Source organism: Saccopteryx bilineata, chromosome 1, assembly GCF_036850765.1.
Source record: "Saccopteryx bilineata isolate mSacBil1 chromosome 1, mSacBil1_pri_phased_curated, whole genome shotgun sequence".
NCBI classification, from domain to species: Eukaryota; Metazoa; Chordata; class Mammalia; order Chiroptera; family Emballonuridae; genus Saccopteryx; species Saccopteryx bilineata.
The window spans coordinates 184830330-184847622 of record NC_089490.1 but is presented as its reverse complement, the minus strand read 5'-3'; positions in this window follow the sequence as shown (position 1 = coordinate 184847622).

Genomic DNA, 17293 nt, shown 5'->3' with positions numbered 1-17293 from the left:
CAAAGAAATAATTTTTTTCGAACAAATAATATATACTAAGTCTCAATTAAAACAATGAATGTTTTACCTGATGTCATATATTTTATATATAAAAATATTAGTGACATACAAAAAAGCCATGTGGGAAATGCATGAAGTACTTCCTTCCGATTTAGTTTACACCTTTGTTAAATTAAAGGAAATCTCACTTTTATTTTTCTTTCCAGAGTGATTAGGATGGTTATTCTCTTTTCTATAATCTCTACTTGATAGGTTTTTTGATTGTCTTGGCTAAAAAATGAAATGAATAAATAGAAATGAAAAATGACTCCCTCAAACATTTTGGAAGATAAAAAAATGGTGAGTTGGTAATGTAGTTCTTTATTTATTTTGCATATATTTAATATTTTGTATAACGATTACAGAATTTATACATATAACTATTAGAGACAGGTCTATAAAAAATGACCTTGAAACACTAGAATTAAATAGAGCAGAGATTTGACTTAACAAGAAGAAAGTTTCTAATGTGACATAAAAGAAATAATAATGTAAGAAATATAAAAATATAATAAATAAAATAGCTGAGACCTCCCAATGGCATTGCTAAATAACCTTTAATAGCATTCCTAGATGCTTTAACTGTTACACTGTTAGAGCACATTAACTGGCAAGGGGCTGGGAGTAGGAGTCTTGGGTTCCATTTTTATTTTACTTGCCACTTATTTGTTGCATAACAGCATCCAAAGTCACTGCACAGAATCTCTCAAAGATGGTGATTATTGCCACCCAATCAATGGTGACACCAGAGACATAGAATTTTCACCATACCTGCCAATAGCCAATGACTGGTATATAGAAACACCAAACAGCATACATGTACTTTTAAAAATTGAATTTTACTTTCAGACAAGCATAATTGCTACCTTCCTGTGCTAAGATTCCCTATAAATATGTACACATTAAGAGATTATCATGTATGAGACTGTTTTACCAATTATTCGTCTCCACTGAAAGATAACATGGAACAAATAAAAAGGAAATGACTTGGAAATTTGCCTGGTTTCTTTTGGAATGAAAGCTCAGGGAGACTTAGAGACAGGAAATAGGAATTCTTAGGTTCTTCAGAATTGAATTCAATGGTTTTGATATTCTTGGATGAAGATGAGGTTTAGAATTTTTATGGTAACGTTAAGTATGTGTTCTTAGCTTGAAGTGCTTTATTCTAAATCGGCTCAGCTAAGTTGTCACTGTTCTTTACCAACTGGGCAAGTCCAGTTCATGACAAGAAGATGCTTCATGTAGCAGTAAAAACTTAAATTTATTGATTGTCTGCCATATCCCAAGAATTCGGCTAGGTACTTTCACATGTATTATCTAATTTTCATTAAAACACAGTTCCAATTGACGGAGAAATTAAAAGCCAAATGTAAATGTGTCTCAACTCTCATGAGGCATGGGGCTGGCTCTTGGCAGATTTGTCACTATTGATCTTTGTTCTTTCTAGCCTTCTTTTTCCTACATTATTTCCCAAATTCTTGCTCCATGAATACCTGCTCTAAAGAAAGTATATGATATCGGCTCTTTGCAGCTTATGAATATTTAAGCACTATCAAAGAGAAAAATCTAAAATGTTTTAATGTTGAGATGTAAATAATAGTAATAGCTTATTCTAGGATAAAGCCCCAGGTGCTCCCTAATGCCTGAGAATCCTGAATTCTTGGAGATGCAGAGACTAGAACCCAAAGTGAAGGCTAGCAGTGGGCCTGGGAAAATAAAACAGTTTCCTTGGTTTGGGTAAAAGGATGGAATCGTGATCTCTGAAATGTTCTTCAGAGGTACTTTATTGTTATTTAAAGCCCCAGGATCAAAACTATAAAAGTGAATGTCTAAATTACTGCCAAATCAAAGAGTGAAAACATTGCCAGCATTTGTCCTTTCCATAAAGAAACCCTAAGTATTTGGAATGTTTGTGTGTGCGTGCACACACACACTCATGCGTATCCATGTCTGCATGCTCATATCTGGGAGCCTGTGTCAATGCATTTCTGTGCATGTGCATAATTTTCCAGAAAGATAGAGCACAAACAATGCAGAAGACCATAATAATTGTCACTGAGTGATAATACCCCAACACAACTGAATTGGCAATTTTATTAAACTTTATCCTGTCTGTGGATAAATCCATATCAGGTCAGATTCACACACACAAAATGAAGCAAATATCCAAATGAAGTTATGGGTGTGAAAGACAGGGAAGGAAAAAAGAAGGAGAAAAATATCATCCTAAAATTGTCAGTTTCAAGCCAGAGAAATGTGATCAGAGCCACAAAAAAAGATTGAAAGTGTAACAAAGCCATGAGTCTAACTGGATAACCGAACCCTCAATAAATCTCGCTGGAAGCTGCTTCTATCTGTAAATTGAGGAAAATCTTTGAAGAGAAATGTGGGCCTTCTGACTACCTAGATTCTTCTTCTAGGATAAGGACTATAATCCAGGCCAATTAAAGGAAGCTGGAAGAGGTTCTGTGGCAACAAAAAAAGCAGGTTTTTATGCAAAATATGCTGCAATTTAAGCAATGGACTGTCGTTTCCTGGGGCAGGATGTACAACTGGGGGTGTGCTAGGTTCGCTATAGAGAGAGCGGGAAGCATCCACCAGGGTCATAGTCAACAGTTATTAAGTCTGTTTCCTACTTAAGTTCTCTAAGGTTCACTGTGGGCCTTCTTCCTGGAGTGACCTGGTTCTTCTGCCGTGAATGTACGGTGTGACTTGCAAAGCCTCTCTGAGTATACTAACAGTACACTCTTATCATTATTAACTTTTTCTCAGGGGCTGGTCATTATTCTCAGCTGGTTCTTACTTAAGCTCTTGAGAAATTGAATCCTGACCTGGCTCTCTGTATATTACCCTACCACGTTTGTGTTTTTAAAAATTATTATTGAATGTTTATGGATGTGACATCATAATCATGAGGTGCCCATTGTAAACTTCCTTTACCTCATTTTGACAGTCTGTACTCACAGGGCTACAGATGCTCTGTCAAAAGAAAAAAGAAATGTGCAGCTTTCAGAAGGCCTTTCTGTGAGATATCATTAGTTGCTAGCTAGCGTGCTTATTCTGCTTCACTTTGGACGGGCTCAGTCTTGCTTTTCCATAATTTGCAGCATGCATTATTATTGTTGTTATTATTATCATTTTACCTCTCTTAAGAACACATCATCACATTTCACTTCATGTAATTACATCTGAAAATAAAATATCCATCATTTACCATTAAGTACATGTGGCCATTTCATTGCTGTTGTATTATCTGGTAAAGTCTCCAAATTTCCTTGAGCATTATTCCAGAATCTAGCCCATGAGAAGTGTTATCACAGATATTTAAAGGTTTGTGGTAAACCTAGTAAGTGCCCACGATAAGTTGGGTAATACCTTATTAGAACTCCCTGCAGTATAATTGAGCCTCACCATCCTGCTTTTAATCGAGGGAAGGAAATTCTGCACTGTAATATCAAGTGCTGCAACCACTTTATGACAATGTTAGGATGGCAGAGCCAAAAAACAGGTCCAGATTATTATTATGTAAATTATAAATTCACCCCTACCCCCACGTGCATACACATCTGCAGATCTCTGTGGCAGATGGGACTAAGCCTTGAAATCGATACAGATACCTTACCACCTAGTTTTCCATATAAATCAACACCTTCACCATCCCCCTTTCCATGTATTTCCTCTGCTACACGGGTCCATGGAGACCCAGCCCGCTCTCAGTATTCTTACCTCTGACTGATTAGTTCTTCTAGTTACTATTTCCTTTGATGCTGGAATTCCTGGCCTGTCCCCATCACAAGGCCTAGGATCACTTTTGCCCGCATTTGAAACCACAGGGCTGTTTAACCTGCTACAGAGAGTGCGGGGCAGCAGGAGCCCCACCTATCGGGAAGTTTAAACCACCAGGCATGACACCGGCTTCTGAGAGCGGTCCCCCTCCATCCTTGCATGAGAAATGCATATCGGTAACAGCTAGAGATGTGTCCAACCTTGTAGTTTCGGGGCCCCTTGTGCCTACCACTGTATTATGCATAGAATTCTTCAGCTGTTGATGAAATGAGTAAAATGATAAAACTCTCAACATCAATCTCAATCTCAACTAAAATTTTCATTGAGACAAATGTAGATTCACATGTGGTTTTATGAAATTATACAGAGAGATCCTTTGTAGGCTTTGCCCAGTTTTTCCCAATGGTAACAATTAGTAAAACTCTGGTATAATCACAATCAGGGTATCAACAGTGATGCAACCCACTGATCTCATTTGTGTGCACATATGTGTGTGTGTGTGTGGTGTGCACGCGCAGGCTTTTGTCCACCACCACAGTCAAAGTATTTACTCTTGTTGCCCTTTTAGAACCATAGCCACCTTCCTCCTCATGCCATACCCCTAACTTCCGGCAACCACTAATCTATCCTTCATTTCTAAAATTTTATCATTTCAAAGGGACTGGGTCCTCCCCTCCCCCAGTATAATCCTCTGGAGATTCATGTAAATTTTTGTGAATCAAGAATTTGTGGCCCTGGCCGGTTTGCTCAGTGGTAGAGCGTCAGCCTGGTGTGTAGAAGTCCCGGGTTTGATTCCTGGCCAGGGCACACAGGAGAAGCACCCATCTGCTTCTCCACCCCTCCCCCTCTCCTTCCTCTCTGTCTTTCTCTTCCCCTCCCGCAGCCAAGGCTCCATTGGAGCAAAGATGGCCCGGGCGCTGGGGATGGCTCCTTGGCCTCTGCCCCAGGTGCTAGAGTGGCTCTGGTCGCAGCAGAGTGACCCCCCCCCCCCGAGGAGCAGAGCATTGCCCCCTGGTGGGCGTGCCGGGTGGATCCCGGTCGGACGCATGCGGGAGTCTGTCTGACTGTCTCTCCCAGTTTCTAGCTTCGGAAAAATACAAAAAAAAAAAAAAAAAAAAAGAATTTGTGCCTTTTCATTTCTGAGTAGTAGTCCTTAATACAAATATATGACAATTTGTTTAAACATTTATTTACTGAAGGACATTTGGCCTGATTCTAGTCTTGGCTCTGACAGTTAAGGATTCTATGAACACTTGTGTACAGTTCTTTTTGTGTGTGTGCACGTGTGAACATAAATTTATACTTCTCTGGGATAAAAGCCCAATAGTCCTGTTCTTGGGCAATATGGTAGGTGTCTGTTCCATTTTTAAAGAAGCTGTCAAACTGTTTTCCATAGTGGCTGTGCCATCTTACATTCTCACTGGCCGTGTGAGTGATCTCATTGCTCCAGTTTGTCCGCATCCTTGCCAGCATTTGGTTTTTCAACTGCTGTTTACTTTAGCAATTCCCAAAGGTGTCTAGTGATATCTCATTGTGGCATACATTTGCATATGGTATATAATATTAAACATATGCCAGGTGCAAATCGTGCAAACCATAATGATATTAAACATCTTTCCTGGGGCTTACGTGTCCTCTGTAAAAGTCTTTTCACTGAAATGTTTGTTCATGTCTTTTGCCCATTTTTTTAACTGGATTTTTTTTTAAATAAATTTTTATTTTAATGGGGTGACATCAATAATCACTCATATTTCAGGCTGGGACCTACTCCTAATTTAGAGCTCTCTTTCCTCCTTTTGCCAACTTGTATTATGAATTTACCTTTGCCACCCAGCTTAGTGTATCCCAAGGTTCTCTTTACCAGGCCACAGTCACAGAGCTCCAGAAAAAAGCAACCTGGTCTCAACTCTCCAGGCAGAGGAGAACAGAAGCTCCATATCCACGCATGCTGCAAGTGGCTTTTTCCAGTCTACCTGAATCATTACCAGCTAGAAGCAGCAGTCATTGGGACTTGGACATGAGCTGCAAAGTATAGAATGGTGACAACAATTCCAGTGCCATGCGGACTTTTCCTGTGGGGAACTTTCCTGGACTCCTGCTCCCTGTGACAGCTCCTAACAGACTGAACTGTGGTTGGGTTGCATTTTTCAGGGATTTGGCATGGTGATGGGGCCAACTTGGACTCGGTGAACATGTTAAGGACACTGCTCTTTTAGGAATTCTTGTTGTATTGGCCAAGAGTTTGCTTAAAGGCTTTTAATCACTGTAAAAAAAAAAATAGAGGACTGGATGAAGAAGATGGGGCACATATACACCATGGTATACTATTCAGCTAGGAGAAATGATGACATCAGATCACTTGCAGCGGAATGGTGAAGTCTTGGTAGCATTGTGTGGGGTGAAATGGGCGAATCAGAAAAAAACAGGAACTGCAGGATTCCATACATTGGTGGGACATGGATTGTTTGTTTTTGTTTTGTCTCTTGAGTTTTTAGACTTCTTTATACATTCTCGATATATCTTTTATCAGATATTTATTCGTTCCCAGTATGTAACCTGTCATTTCAGCCTCTTCACATGCCCTTTCAGAGACCAACAGTGTTTAATTCCATGACATCATCTTAACAATACCACAAGTGAGGAAAGAGGGAAGACTTGGGGTTTATTATTGAAAGACCACAATACACACGGAAGTTAAATGCAAAGGCTACAGACACCATAGTTCCCTATCTAGTTCAGGATACAGACAACAACAGCTGGTAGCAAAAGAAATACTTGAGGGCAGGCCGTAATACGTGGCTCTCTACATGAATGGTCACTTATTTATTCAATAAATAATTACAGAGTGAGTCTTAGGTGTTAGGTCCTATGCTGGGGATGCTATGGTGATTAAAATCACAAAAACATATAACGAATGCCAAGCTAAGAACGTGGCAGGAATATAATTGGTGCAAAAAGACTGCATAACAGTGGAACTAAAACTGCTCGCAGGAAATAATGCCTGCGTTAGAGCAGAGGATGAGTAGGAGAACACCGTGGAAGCAGCGGAGGAGAGATGAGGCAGTGAGGGAGAGGGGTGGGGGCTGCTGTACTCCAAGGAGGTGCCACGTGCAGAGAGCCTGCAGTGGGAGGGAGCGTGGGGGCTGAGGAACAACATGAAGGGCAGCTGTGGGGCGTGGGGACTGAGAAGCGTGGTGAACATGGCACTGCGCTTGGTCTCCAGTCCAAGAATCATTCAGAGGCTGGATAAGTATGACGAGGGAGAAGTGAGCAATGACATGAAACACGCCTTCTGAAAGACAGACCCACAACGCTGTCCGGGAGGAGGAACGGAGGGGGCAGGGAGGGGCTGTGCGCCCACATCAGGGCACTACTCTCATTGCCTCAGTGAACAGTAACGGTGGTTTGAGCTGAGATGCTGGTGATACACTTTTGTGTAATGTTTTCAAAGGAATCCTCGTCAATCTTAGACAGAAATTGAAGATAAAATTTGGGCCGCATTTTGCAGAATTATGTAGGTATTTATAGAAACACAGTGGACTGCCCTTTTGACATCTAGTGAAAGGACCCTGAAGAAGGGGTTCCTTCTCTGGGAAGGGACAAGGACAACTATTTACCTGCCTGTGGGCTGAATTGAGAGGCCTCTGCATTTTGCCTTTCCATTAAATGCCAGGGTGACACATTTCCAGTCGATTTTGTGCCATCCTCTTCAATCATACCTCTACCATTCTGCAGGCGGAGGGCCCAGCGCCCAGATGCCCTGAGGAGCTTTCCTAAGACCTGAGTCATTAAAAAGACTGTGCGTTAGAAAAAAGGAGAGAAGGTGAGAACATCTAAGGCAGGGGTCCCCAAACTACGGCCCGCGGGCCACATGCGACCCCCTGAGACCATTTATCCGGTCCCCGCTGCACTTCCGGAAGGGGCACCTCTTTCATTGGTGGTCAAAGAAAGGAGCACATTGACCATCTCATTAGCCAAAAGCAGGCCCATAGTTCCCATTGAAATACTGGTCAGTTTCTTGATTTATATTTACTTGTTTTTTATTTTAAATACTGTATTTGTTCCCGTTTTTTTTTTTTTTTACTTTAAAATAAGATATGTGCAGTGTGCATAGGGATTTGTTCATAGTTTTTTTTATAGTTCGGCCCTCCAACGGTCTGAGGGACAGTGAACTGGCCCCCTGTGTAAAAAGTTTGGGGACCCCTGATCTAAGGGTTGCAAAGAAAAGGCAGGGAGGGAGGGAAATACAAGCAAAATCTCTGGCACATCAGAACGAGGACTAAAGGCAGTGTGTGGCAGGGGTGCCATGTACTATCAGCAGGCATTTCCTCACCTACACAGGCTCACGCGGGAGTATCAATCACTTCCCTCTTCAGCCACCACGGTTGATGGAAGACCTGGGAATTTTGTGGAAGAAGAGTGTGGCAACCCCAAGAGTCACACTGGAGCCCCTGAAGCACTGGAAAGGGCCCATGTTCTAGAAGCCATTAGAGGGCCCGGGTAGGAGGGGTTCTAGGCTTAACATGAACCAAAGAAGAAATTCACAGTCAGGTTTGCAAGTCTTTTTTTTTGTACTTTTCAAATCATACTTTGCTTTGTGTGTATGTTTTAATAAAGAGCTTCAAGAGAAAAAATTTACACTTCTAAAGCTTTTGGATAGCCAATTAATTTAACAGAACATTTAAAAAATAATCTAAGTATAAATGATTTAAGAGCATATAGACTCGATTTGTCAAAATATCAATCAAACTAAAAAGACAAATAAGTATGCGATGATCAGAAATATATTGTTATTTTTTTAATCAAGTATGTTAATACTTGTTAATGCTCTGACTTTTATGCAGGAGGTCTCCAGCCCCAGTGGTGTTTACCTGGTTTACTTGAATCAGAGTTTAAAAGAAAGGAGAGGACCTCCCTGTGATCTAAGAGACACATGAAATCTAATTTATTTGGATCTATAGTAATAAAAATGTATTCAAGAGGCCAATTCCGTTCTAGTGGGTTAGGCTGCTAAGTGTAGCTGCATTGTTCCATGGAGAAGCTCTCTGCTTTGCTCAGGAAGTTTGAGGGACTCTTTTTGTGATACTGTTGACTTTTAGAAAACTGAATTTTTTTTCTTCTTCTCCCCCTTCCAGCCACCATATTCACATTCTAATTTGAGCATATGGGGAAGATGGGCAGAGCTGGTAGTCTGGGCTGTGGGGCAGAAGGGGCAGCTGGCATCTAGAGGGAAAACAAGTGCTCCAGAGACATTTGTGAAGTGATTGCAGTTGTGACAGGCTGTCCCAGGCAGTGTCAGTACGGATCTGACTCTAGGGATGTGACTCCTTTTTAATGCCTGGGAAATTCAGGAAGATGCTTACTTTCCCCCTCAGATAACCACCTTTTGCACATTTCCTTTTTATATTCCACTGAAGACTGATTCTGTTGGAAACTGTGTCCTGAAAGGCACAGAGTGGTGCTGGCCAGGTAGATGTACATATTATTAACTAGTCCATCTGCAAACAGTAGTAGAGCAAGGTTCTCTCTCTTGTCTTGTTGAATGACAGAAAGAGAAAAATGTCGGCAGATAGGGAAAATCACAGAAAAAAGTATGAACTATATTTCCCCCCCTCTCACCCATTTCCTGGGCATAGTGTTAGATTTACAAATGATTTTATTGTTTGAACTCAGAATGTTTTTTTCCCCAACACTTTTTTAGCTTAGGAATTCTAATTCATTTTGTATAAAATCATCTGATTTGGGGGACTTTTCTGATGGCACAGGATCTTGTGTTTCTCAGTTGGTCTCAAATTTTCTAAAATGTAGTTGTGTTATATTGTCTAAAGAGGGAGAGGCAGAAGTTTCCTGAGGGAGGTTTTCCCAACGTGGAAGAACAGCTCACGACAAAGGATCTGCTGAGTGCATGCTATCATACAGGGGGACATCACAGGAGCTTGAGAAAAATCATGGCCTTCATTAAATGAAGAAGAATGTCAACACTGCAAGACAGACAATAATTAAGGCATCAAAATACTCAGGAAAGGAGATCCTGAAAAAGGCCTGGAAAACCCGCCTGATAACTATGTCATAAGGGAAATCCCAGACGACACTCCATTCACCCAGACAGTAAAGAATGCTTTGGCAAGAGGCACCAACATCATAGAGAAGCTCTAGGTGGGGAGGCACAGTCTACAAGTTGGCTCAATTGAACTGGGCTTCCTGACAGCAGGAGGGAACGACAGGATACTGAAATAAAACGGGCTAATTATTAAATGTCAAAATCCAGTTGGGCACACTCATTGTAATGAGATGCAAGGCTGGAGTGGTCAATGGGAGACCTGAGATGAAGAGAGCTCTGGGGATGGTCAATAGAATATGGCATCTCTAGGGGCAAGATAAATGGGAAGCCAGCAAAGATATTGCTCAATCTACAGAATTAAAATAATCAAGAATAGATCATCAATAGGCTAGGTAACTTCCTCAATAAAATATCAAAATCCATTACCCCCTTTCTGGATCTGAGCCAGTTTACCAATACAAAACCCACTCACTACAAGAGAGACTAGATACCCAGAAGAAAGGACACAGCAAGATAATGACAAGTGTTTAGGGAAATAATTCCCCTAGCACTTCCACAAAGAAATTTATAGGCATTTACTTAATAACTATACACTGAGGACAGGGGAACACCCAAACATGTTGAGGAATATTGGATACAGAGCATAGAGAAAATAATAAATAAAGTCCTGGCACAAGGTTGGCTCATGGCGGTCTAAAGATCCATACTCTGCTTATTTCCTCAGTACCTAAAAATATAAGTATGTAATGGGGAGAAACCTCACATTGGTGCCTAAGCCTATGCTTATGGCGTAAAAGCAACCATAATGAGGAACGCCAAAGAAAAGTTTCAGAAGACAGCCTCTCATCTCCATGTTTTCTTCCTGGGACTGAACCCATTCCCTCAGCTTCTGGGAATGTTGAAGGTCAACGGAGGAAACCTGAGTCCCCATCTTCTCAATAAGTAAGCCATACTTCCTAAGAGAGCCTGAAGCAAATCATTTGGTTGATGAGAAGAATATAAAGGTTGACTCTTTTGCCCAATTTTTGACAATTCTGCTGGCGGAGAGGTGATTCTTTCTTTGGGGAGTTGTCTACCTGCCTTCCATTGTTAGGAGTTCAGACTTGCCTCGAGCCATTACTCTGAGTAAAAAAGAGTCTCTTTTTTTTCTCTTGGTTCATTACAAGCAAAATGGTGAGGACCTTTGTTAATCCTCCATACTTGAAATGAATACTTCTTTTCTCCCTTTTTTTTCTTTTTACCATAGTTAAGTTATTGTTTTTGTAATAGTAAATCAGGGGCAATTCCACTTGTCATTTTGATATTTTGAAATTAACTTCAGTTTAAAATTTTTGTGTTCAAACTGGCTTTTATTCATTGCTTTTAGAAGATTTTATAGACTTTACAACCTAAAGAGTATAAGCCCTAAATAACTTGGAAAAAGTACTAATATTTACCAAGTATGTATTAGGTGCCTGCCATTATTCTTGGCATATTCATGGCATTACTTCATTTAATCTTCATAACCATCATGTATTATAATTATTCTTCCCATTATATAAACAGTTTAGGGGGGAAATCACTTGGCTAAAGTCAGACAGCTCATCAGCTAAATAATCAAGGTTAGAATCCAGGTCCTAAATCCAAGCTCAAAGCTCTTTCCATAGCTAATTCAATTGTGTGCTTTGTGACTAAAACTCATTTCCTCTTCACGGCACTTTTTAAGGTCTTAAAAATTGTATTACACTTACCAGAAATATTGCGATTTTACAGAGAGTTAGGCTTTATTGAAATTTTTATTTCATTTCCCAAAATCATAGAGAAATTTGTGGGAACATTGAGAAGAGAAATTTTATTGTGTGCCTCTGAAGGGAGTAGACTATCATTATCCTTTTTAATTCTTTGGTCTGAACTGGGAAAATATTTTCACTTGTAAAAAATAAGAATTTTGTATTTAAAATGTAATTAGCTATGGCTTGTGTATGTGTGTGTGAAAGATAGATAGAGAGAGAGAGAGAGAGAGAGAGTCTGTGCTTATTTATATATTTAATTTGTATGACATCATTGCCTCCTGAAAATGCATTAATAGACTTAGAATGGTTTAGAAATATTCAATGTATTTAGAGAATGATTCTCTGCCTATTTCACCAGTGGTTTCAAAGGACACCGGGGAGATGGGGCAAAGCAGTGATTTTCCCAAATGAATATGCAGCCGATGACAATGGCAGTATAGGAGGAAAGGCAGCATTTCCTCTCTTTTTCTATTATCTCTATCCGTTAGATATAGTGACTCAATACTTGATTGAGTGGTAATCAAAGGAATAACTTTAGGAAGCAAATCCTCTACTTTATCATTTTAGTTAATCCCTTCTAGAGTTAGCAGAGGGGACAGCCTAGATTGGGGCACTCATTTTAGTAAGTAACTGGGAGGAAATAAAATGGAGACACTGTATTTATCTAGATTCTAGTAAGTATTTAATGAGTAATCATATGCATTGCCTAAGAATAGAATTTTGCCAGCAACAAACATCTCAGTTTTCTTCCCACTCTGGAGAAGAAAACCAGGGATTGCGACATATTATTCATATCAGTACATCCAGAACAACTTTCTTTGGTTCTCAGTCTGGAGCAATGATGCAGGGTGCACTGACTATTGACATTCAGAGAGCATTTTCTGCTCATTGTTACTAATACTTCATTTTAGTGTCTTGGAGCCAGTGTATTTCTATATGGTAAAACTCTAGGCTACCCAATAAAGTTTATTTTGACACTGACTCTAGAGGGTGACACAAGAATACAATTCAGCGCTCTAACAAATGATTAATCTTACATAACACTGTGTTTGTTCTGTAAGTGCAAAATCTTTGGTTTAGTTATTAAAGCAAATACTGCATATTGTATCCAATGAAAGTTCTGATGTCCTATAGTTAAACTATTAGAGTGATAAGAATTCCTCCTTGTGTGTTTATGTTATGATTTTCTAAACTGTTCTGTTTTATGCAATGTCTTGAGAGTTCAATATGACTAATTGCTTCTTGCTCTGAAAATGAGCATGTCCTTTGATAAATTGTTTGAGTGTTCAGGCACAGAACTTGAAAAATTTAGATTCTTGACACTGTGTGGAGCATACAAGGTGATAAAGGGAATCTCACTATTCACATGCCAAGCAGGTTTTACAACATTATGTACTTCCAGAAAGATTGCTAGAAATTAACGTAGACTTTGGAAAGTTAACCTCCTCTCATTGCCAGATTAAAAAAACAAAAAACTATAAACAGTTGAGCCATCATTGAGCAGGTGAAAAAAATCATGAAGTTTTACTTTATATATGCACACACACACACACACACACATGGCCATTAAACAGTCTGTATTTTCTGAAGCATTTGTGAAGGCTAAAGGAGGATGTTGAAATAACTACAGATGGCAGGAGTGGTGGAGGAAATAAAGCCACAGTGCCACCACTTCTCTGTATCAGCCTTGTCACCCCATTAAGTAATTCATAGAGATATGTAGATATATCTTTATAGATTGGTTTTGGTTTATCTATAGAAACAGATGTTGTCATTTAAGTTGAACCCAGTACAGCACACATTCATAAAGCCAGATGGATACCACTGCGTATAGGGAAAATTTAGTGCCTGTCTATAAGGGCCAGATGGGTGCCGCTTCACAACAAGGTTAAGGTTGGCCAGCTATGGCTGCGCTCCAAAGAGCAATGAGATGTTCTCAATTCTCCAAAGAATTTCTCCACTCTTTCTGTTCCATTGTAATTGCCTGCGGAACCTTTCAGGACTGAGACCTACTATTTATATAATTATATACATTCTGTATCTTAAGATAGTTGCTATTTTGGGAGAATATAAAAAAGATAAGGTGCTCAGTAAACACCCGAGGCAAAGAAAATAAACCAGTCAGATGGTAAGAGGATTTTATGTTGGGTTTTTCTTTCATTTATAAATGGTGTTGACTCTATAGATGTAACTAAAAATATGTCAAAATGTACAAGAGAGTTTTTCAATGGAAAACACCCAAAATCCATTCGTTACACTTATGTTAACACAGAAGATTCCAAAACCTTGAGGTGAGTGAGAAAATCAAGCCAACATTGAATGGAGACCAGATCGATATTTATCTCTATGTGGTTTCCTCATAAAACATTTATGTTTGTGACTTGTTCTCTTTTCTGACTTGGTGACTGAATTGGTTATGCTTGGTTTCTTAAATATTCAGTCTCATAAATTGTTTGCTTATGCTATAATAGTATGATTACTTAAGAATCCTAAATTTACAACAGACTCTTTAAATTCAAGAACTATCTCAAAGCTTTGTAAATATTCCAGAATTATGAACAAATTATTTTCAGCATGAAACTTTTTCTATTCTAAAGACCCATTACTTTCTTAGATTGTTTCACATTCTCTTTCATGTCTGCCTCCAGAACAGCAATTCCCACTCATTTGAGGACAAAGTTTTTATAAGAAAACATGATTTGTGTCACCTCATGATTTTCACTGTGCATATGGTGACAAGGAGAGGATAACAGGTGTTGGTTAGCAGTGAAAGTGAGGTCAGTAAGCTTCCAGCTTGCATTACATCCAACTCAGATACTTCAAAGTTACCACTGGTGAAACTATGGATGTTAAGCCTGAATGCTAAGAACTTACCTTGTTGCCTAACCCAGTACTCTTGTACATGATAAAGCTTTTAAGACTTTGGAGATAGATGGATGTTTAATGTAACTGAGTAGAAGAAAGAAGCCTTTCGATTAGGGAGAGAGAAAGCATAAATCTTTCTCCATCGCTGAAGCCTTTATTGCCTTCAAATTTCTCCAGATATTTCTTTCTTTGTTTTCCTTTTTTTAATAAAGTATATGTACTATTTTATTAATGTGAACATTTGAGAAATGCGGAAAAAATGATTGCAGAAAAGTTACAATTGAAGGGGAGAAAAAAATGGAAAATTAAGAGATATGAGAATCTCTAATAGTCAAAGCCAAGTTATTAATGTTTTTTAAATAATAATTTTATTGAATATAAAACTATATAGGTTTCAAGTATACAGTTCTATGCTACATCATCTGTACACTATATTGTGTATTCACCAAACCAAGTCAAGTCTTTCTATCACAATTTAACCCCTCTTTACCATCTTCTACCCATTCTCAACTACCTTTTCCTTCTAATAATCACCATACTGTTGTCTGTGTATCTGAGGTTGTTGGTTTTTTGCTTTGTCCATTTACCTTTTTCACTCAGCCCCCCCAACCACCCTCACCTCTGATAGCTGTCAGTCTGTTCTCTTTCCAGATAATTCCTCTGTATCTGTGAAACAAAACAATGTCTTTTAAGACTTTCTATAAAGTATTGCTGCTAATTGTTCTATTTAGTTTGATCATTTTGTTATTTAGATTCCACATACAAGTGAAGTCATATAGTATTTGTCTTTCTCTGAGTGGCTTATTTTACTTCATGTAATACTCCCCAGGTCCATCCATGCTGATGCAAAGGGTAAGACTGCCTTCTTTTTCACAGCTGAGTAGTATTCCATTGTGTAAATGTACCACAGCTTTTCTATCCACTTATCTATTGATGGACACTTGGGTTGATTTACAATTTTAGCTATTGTAAATAATGCTGCAGTGAACATAGGAGTGATGTAGCTATTTTTATCTCAGATTTTTTTGTGTGTGTGTGACATAGACAGAGAGAGGGACAGGTAGGGACAGACAGACAGGACAGGAGAGAGATGAGAAACATCAATTCTTTGTTGCAGCTCCTTAGTTGTTCATTGATTGCTTTCTCATATGTGCCTTGACTGGGGGGGCTATAGCTGACCGAGTGACCCCTTGCTCAAGCCAGCAACCTTGGGCTCAAGCTGGTGAGCCTTGCTCAAACCAGATGAGCCCACGATCAAGCTGGCGACCTCAGGGTTTTGAACCTAGGTCCTCCACATCCCAGTCCAACACTCTATCCACTGTACCACAGACTGGTCAGGCTTGAACCCAGATTTTTCAATAACTTCTTTTCACACAAAGTTTGAGAAAGACTGAGCCAAAAAACAAAGGGAAATTTCCTCAAATTTCAAGTGTTGGGGCCAAGGGTTCAGTGTGGATACCGCTTGGATTGTTCATTGAAAAAACTGAGAGTAAAAAGAGTGGTAACATACAATCCATCCATACTGCTTAAGGGGCAGCAAGCCAAAGAGATGAACAGACAACTATGCTGATTGATTCCTATGGTTTTCAAAGTAGTAGGGTTTCTTTGAAGGTTAAAATACAATATTATTGTTTTGTTGGGAGTGAACATGACTCCATTGCCATCCCTACCCCTAATCAGAAAGCAACATCTGTAGCCCTAGCAGTAATGACCTCAGTAGAATTGACCCACTAAGATAGGGTCTAAAGAGTGGAGAACTTGGTCATTGCCATGCTGGCAAGGCAGTTTACCTTAGTGCACTCAGGGTGAGATAAATAAGTGGGACAGGCCCTTTGAAATTCTGCACATCTGATCTTAAAGATCATTTACAATTAGAAATATAATACTGTGAAATATTAGAAATTGCCATGGCCCACTATTATGGAGTCCCCTTCCCAAATAAAACGAGTCAGCTTTAGAGATAAAACAGTATGTATTTTAAGATTTTTTGCTTTAGAGATAAAACAATATGTATTTTAAGATTTTTTTATAAAGTATTGTTACTAATTGCATAAATATATGTAGTAATTACAAACCATTTACTTTAGGAAATTTTATAATTAATAGTATGCTCTTAATTGGACTGATATCATTTTCCCTACCACATTTAATACAAACTTTAGTGACGGTACTATTTGTAAAATTTACAACAGATTTGGACACACTGGAAAAAGTTCAGAATCATGTAAATAGAAGGATTAAAAATGAAGTTCAGGAGGAATTGTAATTAGGGTTTTTTATTTATTTTTTTAGCCTGAAGAAGGAAGATAAGCTATGATTATATTGATATTTATTACTCAAATATTTGAATAAAACAATAATATTTGGAAACAATAAGAATATTTTGTGTGTAATAATCTGATTATTTAGGTCCTGGAGTAGACTTCTAAGAGACAATTCTAAAGTCCAAGAACTGTGGAGGTAATTATTACAAAAGCAAAATTAAAATTGGAACTTGATTATTCTTGCTTGATTTGGATGGGTTTTTATTTCTCTGCACTACAAAACATGGGGAAGCCAATATTATATTTTTTTGTCAATTCTTATTTGATCTTTACTAGATTTAATCACACAGTCAGGACAAAATTAACCAAATTTTGAGGGCTTTCATTTGATTTCAAATGCATTACACATTTACAAAATTATCTAATGTTCTAAATAATTATTGTTAGTTTGCTTTTGTGACTGAAGCAGATGTATAGCACTGATAGTAACATCAAAGGAATATTTT